This window comes from Phasianus colchicus, chromosome 1, assembly GCF_987193195.1.
Source record: "Phasianus colchicus chromosome 1, bPhaCol1.hap1.1, whole genome shotgun sequence".
NCBI classification, from domain to species: Eukaryota; Metazoa; Chordata; class Aves; order Galliformes; family Phasianidae; genus Phasianus; species Phasianus colchicus.
The window spans coordinates 96,140,343-96,156,401 of NC_143436.1; the positions used below are offsets into that span (position 1 = coordinate 96,140,343).

The 16,059-nt window shown below is 36.0% G+C and overlaps 1 long non-coding RNA gene across 1 annotated transcript; it reads left to right on the top strand.

The window, feature by feature from the left end:
• Positions 1-518: 518 nt before the first annotated feature.
• LOC149919885 (uncharacterized) lies at positions 519-9,423 on the top strand. The gene is made up of 3 exons (XR_016463735.1): positions 519-574; positions 1,886-2,132; positions 9,232-9,423. It is a non-coding gene; the product is annotated as an uncharacterized LOC149919885 (long non-coding RNA).
• Positions 9,424-16,059: the final 6,636 nt, after the last annotated feature.

Consider the following 16,059-nt stretch of genomic DNA (forward strand, 5'->3'; position numbering starts at 1 on the left):
TAAGAGGAGTGATCTTCAAAAAAGAGATCTTTCCCTACTGGTAGACAGCTTTTAAATGGGGTCTAGGAGAGGTGGAGCCAGGCTCCACCCCTTCTGATAGCACAGAAGAATTGTCTTTACCTGTGCTCCCAGGGCTGACTCATTGCTTGTCTCATGTGGTCAATCAGAGGTTCAGGCCATGATTCAGCAGTTCCCTTACAACCACTTAACAGGATGAAGAGATGAACAAGGTGTTTTACAGACAGATGTAAGAAGTTGTGTGGTTACCAGCCCTTCTTCTCATAAGGGACTATAACTTCCCTGACATATACTGAAAATATAATACAGTGCAGAAGGAGTCAAGGAGGTTTCTAGAATGAGTGGAAGATAACTTGCTCATGCAGCTGGTAAGGTATTCTATTGGAAGAGGTGTCCTGCTAGACTGACTGTTCACAAAAGGAAAGACTGGTAGGAGATGTGGAGGCTGGGAGCTGTTTGTGACCACAAAATGGTAGAGTTCTCTATTCTTCGTGAAGTCATGAGGGGGACCAACTTGGACTATTGGGGGGTGCACTTTGAACACTGCAGGACACTGGTAAGGAGAATCCCTTGAAACTTAGTCCTGAAGGGTTAAGAAGTCCAGAAATGCTGGATACTCCTCAAAAAAAAGACAACTTAGAGGTGCAGAAGCAGCTCATCCCCTGTGCCATAGGATGAGCTGTTGGGGAAGAAGACAGATGTGAACAGATGAACAGGGAACTTTTTCTGAGGTTCCAGGAGAAAAAGAGAGTCAACCTCCTGTGGAGGAAGGGACAGGCAACTTGGGGAGATTACAAATAAGTTGTTAGGAGATGCTTAAGTTGTTAGAGAGAAAATTAGAAAGGCAAAAGCCTAGCTTGAATTCAACCTGGCCACAGCAATAGAAGGGAACTGTAGTGAACATTCTAAGTCATGGACTGACACAGTGATTGAGTACCTGGTGGGAAGGCAGACCAACCCAGGGGAGCTAAGATGCAAGCAATGCAGCTGAGTGACCGGAAGGGCTGGAGCCAGAATTCACCTCTTCCCAGATCTCATTTAAGGATTGGCAGTGGAGGTGAAGGTAACTTATGCCTATTTGTGATTTTCCAGAGGTTAGCAATTTTTTTTCTTTTGTTTTTGTGTCCATGACTGCTGCCTTTTCTCTTGTTCTCATTTGCTGTAGCTTAGGATTGTGCTACTCTGTTATTATTGCTGTACTTTCCATCATATTTATAGCATTACAAGAATAATAACTTATTTACAAATATATTGCCTGTAATATAAGGGCTAAGGAGAAACTCCATCCTTGACTGGATGCAGTAAGGAATGTGTGACCACTGAAAATAAAGACTCTCTCAGTGGGAGAGGTCCCAATGGACTTATGGCTTACCAATGTGATTTCCATCCCCAAGAAGGACTGTAAGGAGGATCAGGGTAGTTACAGATCTGTTGGCCTTTTAGTGCTGGGAAGGTTATGAAACAGATGATCTTGAGAGAAATCATGTGGCGTTTACCTAACAACTAGAGGATCTCTGGTAAGGTTTCACCTTGTACTGTGTCAGTTTTGAGCCCCTCACTACAAAAAAGACACTGAAGTGCTGCAGCATGCAGCAACTATGGAGTACCTGGGATGGGCAAGTTCTCTACCCTGCCATTTTTAAACACAATGAGATCCATGAGTGCCTTTTCTTGCTGCTATGTCCCTGGGCATAAACAGCTGTGAGAGTGATGTCTGGGGCACTGTGAAGTGGCAACCTTGACCTTGGCAGGTCCATGTGAGGAGAAGGCAGGGTGAAAATCTTGCCTCTTTTGCAGCAGACTGTTGCACAGAACTTTGCTTTTCCTTGTTGCCTACCTCATACTTCTCACTTTTTCTTTCTGGTAGCATGTCATCACCTGCCTTGAGTTGTGAGTCCTAAAAATGCAGCTCTGTGTAAGAATGTCTATTTCAGTGGAGGAAGAGCCTTCTTGTGAGATGATTTTGCAGCTCCTCAAAATCAAATGGGTGACGAGCTTCTGACAAGGATGCCAACAAATGCAGAGAGCTGCCACTGCTACAAAGCAGTCAAGAGCCAGGCTTCTCTAACTAGCTTGTTCTCTTCTGCTTCATCTCATGACACTGCCAGTAATTGGTAATTAATCTTCCACAATTACCTTGACCAAAAACTTTTTTTGTCTATTCTACGAACACTGTCTCCTTTGAGATTCTCATAGTAAAAACGGTAAGAGATGGGTTGACAGTGAGGTGATTTGAAAAGTCTTAATGGCCATGCCCAGAGTGTAGTGATTGGTAGCGTGAATTCTCACTGGATGCCAGTGACTGGCTGTGTGCTAGAGGTCAATATTCATCCAGTACTTTTCAAGGTCTTAATAATTTGGATGATGGAATAGTGTGTGTCTGCAGGGGATACATACCTGGGAGGAGTATCTGGACAGGGGGGTTGGACTGAATGGTCAGTTACAACTTCAGTCTCTGTGATTTGATTGAATACTCTACGTGTGCTGTAGCCATCTGACTGACATAACAGCAAATTTGCATTCAGCCCAGCGGAATGGGTAAGCTCAAATTCATGTTACTCTGTCAAGGTTTCTGTGTTTTTAAGTGCCACAGTCTCTTCATTAAAGATGTTGTCATATGATATTTACTGTTTTCCTGGAGCTATTTACAATGTTATGTACTTATCTGATTTGTAACCTGTAAATAAGAAAATATCTAAATATCTAAAAAAAAAGTACCTAAAATATCTACAAATTATCCAAATACTGCCAAAAACTGTGCTTTAACATTTGTGTGGATTTCCATATTGCTGTAAGCTATGCACATTTATTTTTTTTTATCCGAAAGAAATCAGAGGAGGAAAAAAGCTCCTATAAACTGAGCTTTCTTGCTTTGTTGTTGTCGTTCACACAGAATAATCTACTGGTTTGGAAGTCTGGGTTACTGAGAAAGGGCTAAGTAGTAAAAGAAAATCGAGCTGAAAACAAACAGTTTTAACTTTGTTTGAGACACTTAAGTAGAATTGATCAGTGAGATACTGCGGTGATGAGGAGAAAGAGATTTTTTTTTTTTTTTTTTTTTTTTTTTTTAGTAGCAGCACTTTTTCAGTGATAGTGGAATGGGGGGCAGAGATCTGAATATGTCCTTCAGAACATCTGAAAACTTCTTACCTTATGCTGTGACAAGCTTCTAAGTAAGGTGTGTACTTTGAGAATGATATTGATATTTCATGAATCACTGCCTTAATTTCATGAAGAACTTCATGAAATTGTCTTTGCTCACATCTGATATTGCTTCAGATTTGTTTCATTTGTTGCATTGGACCTGGAGTACTCTCAGGGAAGAATTTGAATGGGTTAATGTATTCAAAGAAGATTTGTAGTCAAAATATGCCTTGGCTTTGCATTTCACATCAGAATGTAAACCACAGGTATCCTAGACAGAATTCTAGTCTTGAAGTTTAAGAAGTACAGGAACTTAATTTCTTCTGGTAGAGGCCCAGAAGTATTGTAGTGAAGAATGGAAAAAGCAAAGAAAAATAATGGCTCAAGCTTGGCTAGCAGCACAATTTACTCTAAGCAGGTGAAGAAACATCCTTAGATAGACAGTATCAGTTTGGCAAAATTAAAACGGAAGACTTTATGTACCTTTATAAATGATCATTATTCATGTCCATCTAGATATGGACAGAAGTAAGTAGATTAGGTTGAAATAAATTTGTGTTATTTAAACTGAATATAAAAATAGTAGCCCCTGTCTCATATTTCTCACTTCAAAGCCATTCCTACTAAGTTTTCTCTGATTTTTGGACTTTTCACAAACTGTAGAATTTCCTAGTTGGCCTAACAGTGAGAAACTTTAGTGATGTCTAAGTTCTGTGATTTCTAAATGTCTCTCTTTTCTGTGAAGCTCTGAACAGTTTAAACTTTATAATAATTTATTTCTCTCTGGTGTTTTTTATAGCAGATAGCTATCTACCAGGCCAGTGTTGTGTTGCTCTAAGTTCAAAGATAAAAAGCTTAATTTTCCTTGAAATCCTAGAAAGCAGGATGCCGTTCCATTCACTATTCTACCACCTATTTACATACCCAGCCAGGCAATTAATGTATTTTATACCATTTCTACAGTGACTGCCTTCCCCTCATTTACAATGAGTAAAATCATAGAAATGATCTGTTTAATCAGCCTGAAAATATAGTGATCAAAACAAGGGTATATTTTTAGAATCCACTGAATTAGGAACAATGTCTTTAGCCCAACCTGTGAAGATCATGTAGGATCAAATGTGTTATATTTTATACAACTGTAGATTCTGACCTACCTACCCTTCAAGTAATCCTCTTGAAACCATTGGTGTACTCTGCCAGAAATAGAAGTGTGTGTAGCAGCTGTTGAATTGACAGAGTTGGAGTGTCTGCTGGGAGAAGCATGGAACAGTTAAAGACAAAAATCAGAACAGATGAGCAACTGCAACAGTCTAAGAGTCCCATGGTGTATGAAGAGGCCAAATTGCTGGATATGTTACAAAGGATAGAGTATGAAGCACCAATGAAGTGAAGTCTATCCTGTTGAAATTATTAGGACCAATTGCAAAGTAAAGAGCTGTTTAACATGCAACAGCTGCTACTGCTTCCGCTATAGCATGGTGTCACACATTCTTGGTTCATCAGGTTTCCTTTCTATCACATATTCCTGTCAATATCTCTGTTCTTCTGAACTGCTGTGAGATTTCTCTTGATATGTCCTTTGGCTCTTTATTCTTTTCAGAAGTCATCTTTTCAGTCATTATAAACTATGTGGGTGAATTAGAGTGTGTAACTAATGTTCAAAAAAAGCCTAACCATATTTATTTTATAATACATTTTAATAAATCACTTAAATCAGTTACAGTTTAGAGGCCTTACATGTAGAGAAAATTGCAGTGGATTCAACATCAGAAAACCAGATGGCAAAGAAAAAACTGGAAATACAACAGATGGACAATGAATGATATGTAAATTAAATAAGGTTTGAAGAATCTTGGGATCTAATTGTCATTTTAAAGGTTGCTTATCAAGTTATTTTTATATTTTTTCATAATGTAGTATCATTTTTTTTCTTATTTCATATTTTCTCTTTTAAAGAAGTTTCAAGTAACACAGCTTCTTTTTCCTTATATATTTATGTCAGAAAAGCACCAGTTATATCAGTTACCTAATTAGTTCCTTAAAAACACAAAAAACAAGTAGGTAATCACAGTCTAAAGGTATTAACTGTTTGTTGGATAGCTTACCTATACAACTTCTATAGATTATGATCCATAAAATACATGATTGGAAGCTAACTTGCAAGTCATAGCTATAAATATTTGCTTGCCTTGAATCCATTTAGTGCTTTTATTTTTTAAGGGAAGTTGAAAATTAATATATACAATATTTATTTATATAACCACATCCTTATTAGGAAAGGGGGGAAGAAAAATATTCTGCTTTGTTCTGAGGTGGTGGAAAATTCTCTATTTAAGTTGGTCATTCTAAGCAATGTTAGAAGACCATTCTGTTCACAGTATCTATATTAGTTACTATCTATATTATTATATTACTATCAGACTTAATAGACTAGGTTTTCTAAATAACTGCCCAATTTTTGTGCTATTTTGTGCCTGGTATTTTCTGAAAAACTGCTTGTTTCTGAGATTAAGAAAGCATCTAATCTTTTATTAATCAGTATCTTTATCAGTAAAAGTCTGAGTGATTTAAGAGGAAAATATCTTTCTGATAGTGCCATGAATGCAGGTTCAACATATTTTGCCTAAATATTACTCAAACATTAGGTTACACAGATGTAGAATGATTGGAAGGGCTTTTGAGAAATATTTTTGCCCTTTGGCAAATGGTAAGCTAGCACAGATCTACTCTCAAGTTAGGAAAGACCTGTTTTTGTTTTTTTTTTTTTTAATTATGTGAATTGGCTAAAATGTTGTTAATCTTGCATAACAGAAGAATTTAAATAGTATTTTTTGCTGAATAGACACAAATCTATTGGTCGTGTAACTTGCCTTATAGTCTGGACTGTTTTCAAAACTTTAGTTAATAAAAGAGCATCACAAAATATGTCTTTCATTATGATGTAGATTTATGGAAAACAGGCTAGAAATATAGATTCTTCTAATGAAAAAAATGATCTGTTAATTTCCTTTTAGTCCTGTGCATCTAGGGGGTGTGAGAGAATGAAACAATTCTGATATACCAGAAAAGGAAGCATCTGATGTAATACCTAAAATGTTGAGATGTCACCTGAAAGATCCATGATTTACAGTATAGTATTCTGACAATCAACTGTCAAACTAAATTACAATAGATTAAAATTTAATTTAGGTTTCCCTTGAAGTGTAATTAAACTCAGCTTTCCCAAAATGTTGTTGAAGACAGCTGTTGTCTTCAAAGTTCAATTTTATGCCCATCTATTCCTTTATAATAAAGATTATAACAGGTTCCGATTCATTTGCTATTAATTTTGAAGTTCCTTTCAGCTATGCCTGTTGAAGAAAATATGTGACCGGTATGTTTGAATTGATATGGATTGACCTATTTTTATAACTTTTAATACATAAGTTGATGTAGAGGACTTATGGTAAAAATAATCTGACAAAACTTGGACTTTAAATTTAAGGATTTACCAATGTTCTGCTGAAATAAAAATATCAGGCATTACTTTGTTTTGACATTCATTGGTGAATATAATGCATTAGGAATTAATGTCTCTCTTAGAAATTTGTTTATTTTAATGCATGTACCTGTAATGTCTGTGAAGAAAATTAACTATCTCACATTTCTCACATACCTTACACTTACGGTATATTAATCTAAATAATGTATTATGGCAGATGGTAAAATTGTCATGGATTTTGTTTACATTATACTTAAAGGTGTTTAACTGAAAAATCAGTTTAAGAAACAGTGAAGTTGGTTTCTTTGCATTATTCAGTTAGCTTTTCTTTTTCTATCAGTGGGGCCTGTATCATGGCAAAGATATTAGCTTCTATTTCAGGAGAGAGAAATGGATTAGCGAGCAAATGAAAATGGACAGTTTTGAATTCTTGAAATAACAAACCGAAACAAAACAAGAACAACAAAGAAAACTGTTGAATCTGAACTTTATGACTTCTCTCCAATAAACTTAATCATAGAAAGAGAAATACATTTTGGATTGTTTTTAAAGCAAAACTAAAAATATTATTAATATAGTTAATATCATTATCATATTAATAATACTAATTGAGATGAACTGGCAAATCAGGAGTATCTGCTACAGAAACAATAGGAGGAACTGTAATGGTTCATATGATCTGAGATATGTTAATACCTCAAATGCAGAGGGAGTTGGAGTTGTTCAGTCAGTAGAATAGAAGGCTCTGAGAAGGCCTCATAGTGGATTTTCAGTACCTAAAGAGAGTCTACCAGAAAGCAAGAGAGGGCCACTTTGTCAGAAAGTCTTTGTGGTGATAGGAGAAGAGATAGTAGCTCTAAACTAGAAGAGGAGAGATTCAGATTAGACATTAAGATTTTTTTATTTTTTTATTTTTTTATTTTTTATTTTTTTTACTGAGAGGGTTATGAGGCACTGGAACAGGTTGCCTGGAGATGTTGTGGATGCTTCATCTCTGTAAGTGTTCAAGACCAGGCTGGATGGGGCTTTGAGTAACATAGTCTAGTGGAAGTTGTCACAGTGGGCAGTGGGGGTGGAACTAGATCTTTAATGTCTCTTCCAAACCAAATTGTTCTTTTTTTTTTTCTATGGTAGTGAAAGCCAATAAAACACATTTTAAAATAATTTGGAGAGCTTTGTTGGTAATGTATCTGTTATTTTTATTGATGCAGTTGAGGGGAAAAAGTATCAGGTAACCTTTAACCATAGCTACTTTTAGGTGCAGTGCATACATAGCATTTCCTGTAATATAACTGTGGTAGATCCTCCCACATTACTTATACTGCCTATTACTGTTGTTCATTTACTAGCCCAGTAACAAAGACAGTGTTGTGCAATAGAGGACAAGTATTTTTGTAGCCTTGTTACAAAATAGATGGAATCTTTTTTTGAAATACCATAATTTATGATTTCTAGAAAAAAAAATGTGAGTTATGAAATACAAGATATTATAATATACTAACCAATTGGAAAAAAAATTGTTTAATAACAGTACCAAATACCATTAGAGAATTAGATCTTAGAGAAGAAAGACTATAAGGAAAACAGTGGTTTATGGGGATTGAGGCTGTATGGATTTGTAGAAGAGAGATTTCCCTTGTTTTAGTGATAAATATGAAGCAATAGTCATGCTGCTCAGGACAAACAAATCATGTGACGTGTCAACCACACTTCCAATGCAGCTTACTAGAATATAAGGATAACTGGTGGTTCCACACTGAGTAGATGAACTCCACTGTGCAGCCCCCTTACTTGCCCCCCTCAGGACAGGAGGACAAAATATACCTGATTGCTGGCTGTACAGTCAGGTGAGCTGGTGATGGGAGACTGCTGGCTACAGAAAATGTGGTTCTCCTGTGTAGGCTGTGCCCTGCTTATTCTAGCTTGCTGTCATTACTTGTCTGCCCTCAAGACACGGCCTTTATTCTGTGCCCTCCCTTTCTTGCTCTGTGTCCTCAGTCAGACATAAGGAAAGCTGAGCATTTGCCACAACTGGCTTCCTTGTGATAGTCCCAAAGGTCCTGCTCTGGTTGTGTGTGCCAAGCTGTGTAAGATCTATAGCTGGCAATCATCATTAACAACTTGGTCTGCAGGGAGATTTAATGTTTGACTTGGCAAAAATGGCAATGTGTTCCTACCCTGTAGAATCAGGCAGGCTGGGCAAAGCTGGTATGATAGTCTTGCCAAGAGGAAGGCTCCAGGAACCTCAACCCACACAAATGGTCTCTGGTATTCAGAACATTTCTGGCTTCAGTGGTCCCTTCTGTGGTGATTTTTTTTCTTTCTCCCTTCATCAGTGATCCAAATTGCCTGAAATAATGAGTGGTGGTTTCAGTAGTATTATGGTTTTTGTAGAACTGTATGAAGAAAGCAAAGTAAGTGCTCCAGGGAGGGGTATGAGTGTCTTTGAAAGCACTGAATTGTAGTGCTGCTTTTAAAGGACTGTCCCAATTTGTAGGATTCATTCCTAGTGATGGTCCTATACATATGACTGTGTTGAGAAAACATATAAATTTGGTTTTGGTATTTATTTTTTTTTTTTTCAGGAAGAGTTAAAGACAACCCAGCTGCAAGCTGTCATGCATGCAGTGCAAAATATCAGATGTGGGACCAAGGGCAGTAGTCAAATTGATGGTGTATGCATGGATGTCACTTTGAGAATTTGAAAAGTAAATTAATAATTTGCATCTTCTAGCAACAGCACTCATAGTTGCAATCTTGTGCCTTCTCACACTGCATCCCATAACAATAATACAGATGATTATGATAATTACAATAAAAATTAATAATACTTGCCCTTTTTTCAGTGAATTTTAAAGTGCTTTTCAACATTGACTAATTATATGTAACAATATGCTGTGAGGTGGGTAGCAGGTGTTTGTTCATCTATCTGGATCATGTCACCCACTGTAGTAATACAGCTGCTTGTACTTAAGTCTCATTGACTTCTAAATTATCATTATGGTTTTCAGCAGATCACTTTCTTGCTTTTTCTGTGGAGTGTGTAGAGAAGTGGGAGACTCTTCTTACATGACTGCTGTTTTGAGAGCACTGAAAATTTACATGAGAAGAATGTGACTACACCCAGTCACAGCTGTGTCCATCATGGAGAGAATGCAGGGCTGTGCAGCCAAGTGAACCCAGTGCTTGCTGCACAAAGAGGTGCAAAGTATTTTAGCAAGGAGGCATGAAGAGTCCTTAGAATATCCAAGTCTGTCTCTGAGACTAATCTTCTGGTTGATGGGTAATCAAGTAACCGAGTGTTTCCAGGCACATTCCCTAGAAGAAAGTATTACTGTTGATCAAAGTATTAATGTTGACAGAGAGCTGTTGGAGAGGGTCCAGACGAGGGCCACGAAGATGATCAGGGGACTGGAGCACCTCCCCTATGAGGACAGGCTGAGGGAGCTGGGCTTGTTCAGCCTGGAGAAAAGAAGGCTGCGGGGTGACCTCATTGCAGCCTTTCAGTACCTAAAGGGAGCCTACAAACAGGAGGGAAATCAACTCTTTGAAAGGGTGAGTGACAGCAGGACAAGGGGAAATGGTTTTAAGCTGAGGGATGGGAGATTTAGGTTGGACGTCAGGGGGAAATTCTTTACGTAGAGAGTGGTGAGGTACTGGAACAGGCTGCCCAGGGAGGTTGTGGATGCCCCGTCCCTGGAGGTGTTCAAGGCCAGATTGGATGGGGCCCTGGGCAGTCTGGTCTAGCATTAGGTGGAATGGTTGGTGGCCCTGCGTGTGGCAGGGGGGTTGGAGATTCATGATCCTTGAGGTCCCTTCCAACCCTGGCAATTCTGTGATTCTGTGATCTCAACTGTGTTCATATATACACATGAATAAAAGTGTAGGGAATCACAGGAAAATGCCTTCATTTTTATTTTCCTTCACATTTTTAATTCGACCCTCTTAAACACGTACGTGCAAATACAGTGCATTTACTTTATTTTCAAATGTTAACTGAGAGATTGTTTACACTGAGGTAAACTAATCTGAGATGCAACCTGTTTCTCCTAATTATCAGAACATAATATGGACTCTTTGCAGCAAAATAAAGGATTTTGAGAAGGATATGAAATGACAGATGCATGATTAAATTTTTAAAGGGTAGAATGGAGGTTGTAGAGTAAATTTTCTGAACAGTGTACAGAAATTCAACACAAATTCTATTATTAGTTTACAACATGTGGGTGTTAAGTAATAACAGGGTTCCTACACAGATGTTTTTAATATACTGCTGTACAAATTTACATCCATACGTTCACTGAGTTTAGACTCTGAAAAGTGGTATCAGTCTTACATTTCACATATGCTATCAAAATATTCTTAATATTCTTCATTTTCTTAACTAGCATAGCATCATTTAAAAAATGGCACTACCTAAAAAGTCTGGTTCTAAGTCTGGCTACAGGAGATTAGTGATAACAGGTAGCACATCATGAACTTTGAAAATAGAAGGCATATCTGGCCCTTTTTACACTTGATCAACCCAGAAGAGCTCAAGTCAAAAACTAATGAAATCAGATAATACAAATTATTACTGTCTGGAACAAGAATGTGATCACTTTTGTTGGATTTCCTCTGAACTGAATATACAGACTATACTTGAATACAGTCATACAGGATATTTTTTTCTCGTAAGTACTGCAAGTTGTGGGAAGAGTTGAGCACTAATTTCCCTATGTAACCTATCAAAAGGACAGATGTGATGTTAGGACATCTGAGTGCTTAATATTGAATGACCATGTTTCCAGACATTATAGAATTCTAGAGAGACTGCAAGCATCTGTAATAGAGACAAAGTATTCCATGAAACTAAAATAAAGTTATAAGGGAATATCAATTAATTAAGAGGTGAAAAACATGCATCTCTGCCTCATATTAATACATTTGTAAGGTATTTGATTAGGGATTAATAAATGTGGCATAGATGAACTCCACACCTTTCTAACGTTTCAAATATATTGCACCTTGATATTCTGAAGAGGCTGACTACAATTAATCTAGATAATTATTTAAAAATACAGTCTGCACCTACCTTGTTTCTAATACATTTATTGTAATTTAGCCAACTTATAGCAATATTTAAAATATTTCTACAATTATGTATTCTCTTTCTTTATGTGCTATACTGTCAAAGCACAGCTCATAATAAGTGACATACTACAGCTGAAGTTCATCTCATTTTAGTAGTTTTTTAATGTTTATTTGAAAAATAAAAAAGGATAAGCCTATTTCTGTTGATTGCAGAACAAATTAATGTACCTACAGATTCACAAGCATAATACTCTATATTTTAATTTTAAGAGCATGTCTATTCTTTTTTTTTTTACTTGTCTGCACTAACTAGCTTTTGAAAACTGACTTCTTTTCTTCAGTGTGGCACTTGTGGATGACTTTGACAGTATACTCTAGGGAACTGCAAGCTTTGATAACTAGTATTTTAATAAATAAATGGTATAATTGAAGTTCTAATTTGTGTTCAGTGGATGAGAATTTTTCCCCTTAGTCTTAATGAATTTCACCTTGACTTTTGGCAGAATGGAAGGGATAAGAGAGATGGGCCATGATGATGGATTTTGCATGTCCTCAAACTGGAAAAGTCCAATTATAACTCAAGATATAGAAATCAACTATATATATATATATATTTCTTTACATATATGCAAATAAATAATTTGATAGCATATATTTTTTTTTATTATAGCAGCAAACAGTAACTGATCTGGAAATTTTTAGATGTTAAATGTTCCTCATCTTCAGTTTGTTGGTTACAGAGCATAGGGAGGCGGCTTGCCAGAGTAAAAATGATATAACTAAGGTTTCTTCTTGTATATACAATCCTTTCCTTTTCAATTAATGGCCTACTCGCTAATATCTGAAAGGATCCCAGTTCTGAACAGCTCTAGAAAATATTTGGTTAATGTTCTGCACTGTGGTGTATTCAAGCACATACTTGCAAGCTTTCAGTGCTCAGGCTCAGAACCTGGCATAATACCAGAAAGAATAAAACTGTATCATTAACATTTGTCTCTTTATTCCTATAACAAAAGACATTCTTAAAAAATTAATTTCAGTTGTGATGACTGGCAAAAATATAGGATTAGAAGTAAGGAAGTTTAATGCTAGAAACTCAATGTAATTCTGTGAAGCCATGCAAGATTTACAATCTTGGTGATATCAGATGAGATTTCAACAGTCATACTTCCAATAGAGGACCAATGTATACTTTTTTCTATTAGCTGTTATGCCCTCTCTATTAGAAGTAACATGATCAGACCCTGGGTAGTTGAAGAAGGGCAGAGAAAAGAAATATTGATGTAGAAGGTTGTTCCTTTAGAGTTTGAAAATACATAGCCTACCTGAAACAAATATATAGAGCTGTTTTTTGTTTGTTTTCCTGAATTAACTTCAGAAGGAAATTAATTTCTTCTTTATACTTTATTTTGTAATTATGTGCGTAGTGTACTACTTAACATTTTAAACATTCCTTTCTTCCTTATTCTGTTTCTTTTTGTTCTGTTAGCTATATATTTGTGAAATAACAACTTGTCTATCTTTGCTCTAATAGGGAAGCTCTCTTCATCTCAGTCACATTTTCTACTTTTCCTCAAATACTTTTCCATCAAGTTTATCTTGATGCTGTTATTGTTACTGATAACTTGCATTTCAGAACATGGTATCCCACATGACAAATATTTACATTTGAAAAAGTATATATAGAAAATAATATTGTTTCTTAAATGGGCACATTGTGCTAACTACTATGCAGTAGAAAAAAACAATTGCTGCTAGGCACAGTGTATCTGCCGTACTATCTGTAAGATTTTTAGGAATTCATGGATGTCCCTTCACACATTTTTCAGATGAATATTACAGAAAACTGTTTTCCCTAACAGTTATTATAAGAAGATAACTTGAGGATTAACTCCATCTCCAGTTCTTCTCTGGAGTTAGATTGATTCTGCTCTCAGATGTGTCTATCTTTAGATAATGTTTTTTAAGTGGAAATGCATCTTGCATTTTGTAGTAATATTAGGCTTTGGTCGAGTCACTTTGATCAAGTATTACCATTTACTACGTGCAATTTCTGAGCAATTGCATGTGGAGAAAAAACTATATACCCAATAAGAATTGGGGCATCTGGTCTGGAATCAACCACAGATGGATATGTATGAACCCCAAGTGTTTTTCTGTATAATGCTGGAGGATAAGAGTGTCATATGCAGCTTTCCCAGACTTATATTTCAGCTTTGTTATGACAGATAACAGCTCAACTACTAGAGAGGCAAGTCTCTTTTGAGAAATATTCTATATTGTATGCTACAGGGAACATGAAAATCAACAAACTTTGTGCCAGTGTTTGAAAATGAAATGGAAAAAAGCACAGAGTCTCTTGGAGACCTTCTGAAAACAGGGCTAGCTAAGTGTGTCCTTAAAGTAAATTTGTCAGACGCTAGAGCTGTGTTGCAGATCCAAGTGGCATCTCTTTGGTTTAAATGAGTTTAGACTGACTGAGAGGAACTAGTGGTTATATTCGTGCAAATGGGTACATAACAGAAAGAGCAGTTCCACATGAAAAATGGTGGCAGAAAAAGACTCTTTACAGAATTTACTAGTAGTTCTCTGTCATAGAGTTAACTGGAACAATCTATGTCTGTCACAGGGAGGCAGTAGGTCCCTGCCCCCCCCCCCCCCTCCCAGACCCACAAAATGAGAAGGAAAAAGGGTAGGGAGATGGGAGCTGGGCTAAAGGAAGAAAAAAAAAAAAAAAAAAAAAAAAAAAACAGTGGCATGATCTATGGAGGAAAACTTATTTTACTAACTATGATATTGGAATATAAGATAACACAATTTATAATACAATCTAATTGAAATTGAGTCTAATAAATTAAATGAAACAGAAGAGAGTTCCTGAGACTCAGTCAAATCTGAAAAGCTTGGTATGGCTAGGAAAGCACCCTGCCAGGCAGTAAGAGACTGCCCAATGAGGAAGGGCCAGATCCCATGACTTCCGTGTTGTACAGGGACAGGTACTCAAAATTGGAGCATTAACACTTTAACTCCCAGTGCACTACATGATGTTATGATGTGGAATACCGAAAACCAAAAATCACAAAACCATGAGATTCTCACATATCAGTATCAAACATCTCCTATTGCCTTAAATGCAGAAGTCTGTTTAACAAGAGATAACAATTCATGTGTGTATTTCCAGTCATTTCTGTGCTTTTTGTTTCTAAGAGAACCATCATCATATCCATCTTTTTGTATGATGGTAACTGCATCCCATAGTGCAATGCTTGTGCTTGTATTGAACTGAGAAATAAGACCTACATTTAAGAAAAGGAGACTGTGAAGTGAGCACAGTATGGAATTAAGGCTTTTTATTACAGACCAATCCTTTTTTTAATTCACTTTAGATGCAAATTGCAATTAGAGCTAACAATGTATTATCTATTCCACAAATTTCACATCTTAATTTGCAAATTAAAATCAATAAAAATCATCTGTGCTCGTTTTATATTTTGTGAATGTATTTGTAATTGACAATGTTGTGCTGCATAATAAAAGTGAATAATATTTGCAGTATTGTTATTTTAAAATTACTCATTTTTTTTTTAACTCAGCCCTTCAGCTACATTGAGTATTTTGCTTGCAACTGAATGCACATAGCTTTCGGAATAAATTAGGAGATATTTCTTTAATATATTCTGCATTATTTCCTTATTTTCTGTTGTATTGTGTATTTTTTCTATCTTATTTTATGTAGTTACCCCAATAGAAATAGTAAGCAAGAATATAGCAAACTGTATTCAAATAAATTCTTTGGAAAAAAATATATTAGAATGTCATAAGCTCAACATTCTGTCCTAATTGAATTGAGGTCATCAAAATCTAAGGTCCTTTAGGTATAAATATGTGTAAATATGAGACTGGACTCACATATATAAGCCCAAATATATTAGGACCTGAAGTCATTTGCCAGCTCAGTGAATTAAGAAAAACTCAGATTCAGGGGAAACTATATAATCATTTCATCAGAAAACATTACTAGAAAATGGAAATTAGTGTCATTTTTCAAAGATTTTAATACTTGTGACGCATATATTTAGCTATGCTTTGTTATAACTTTATTTGTCAACTCTTTATTTCATTTCTATGAAATTGAATATATCTATTGGAGAAAATAGTCAAAATGCTGCAATCAAAATCAACATATAAGAGCATTATGTTAATGAAACATTTATTGGACTTGCTGGTTATTTTAGTAAGAAAGCAACATACTATTTTCATTTTAATGTAACATCAAAACAATGGGTATGATTAGTTCAAAGCTTTAAATCTAAACAATCCATATCATCTGTAACAATTAC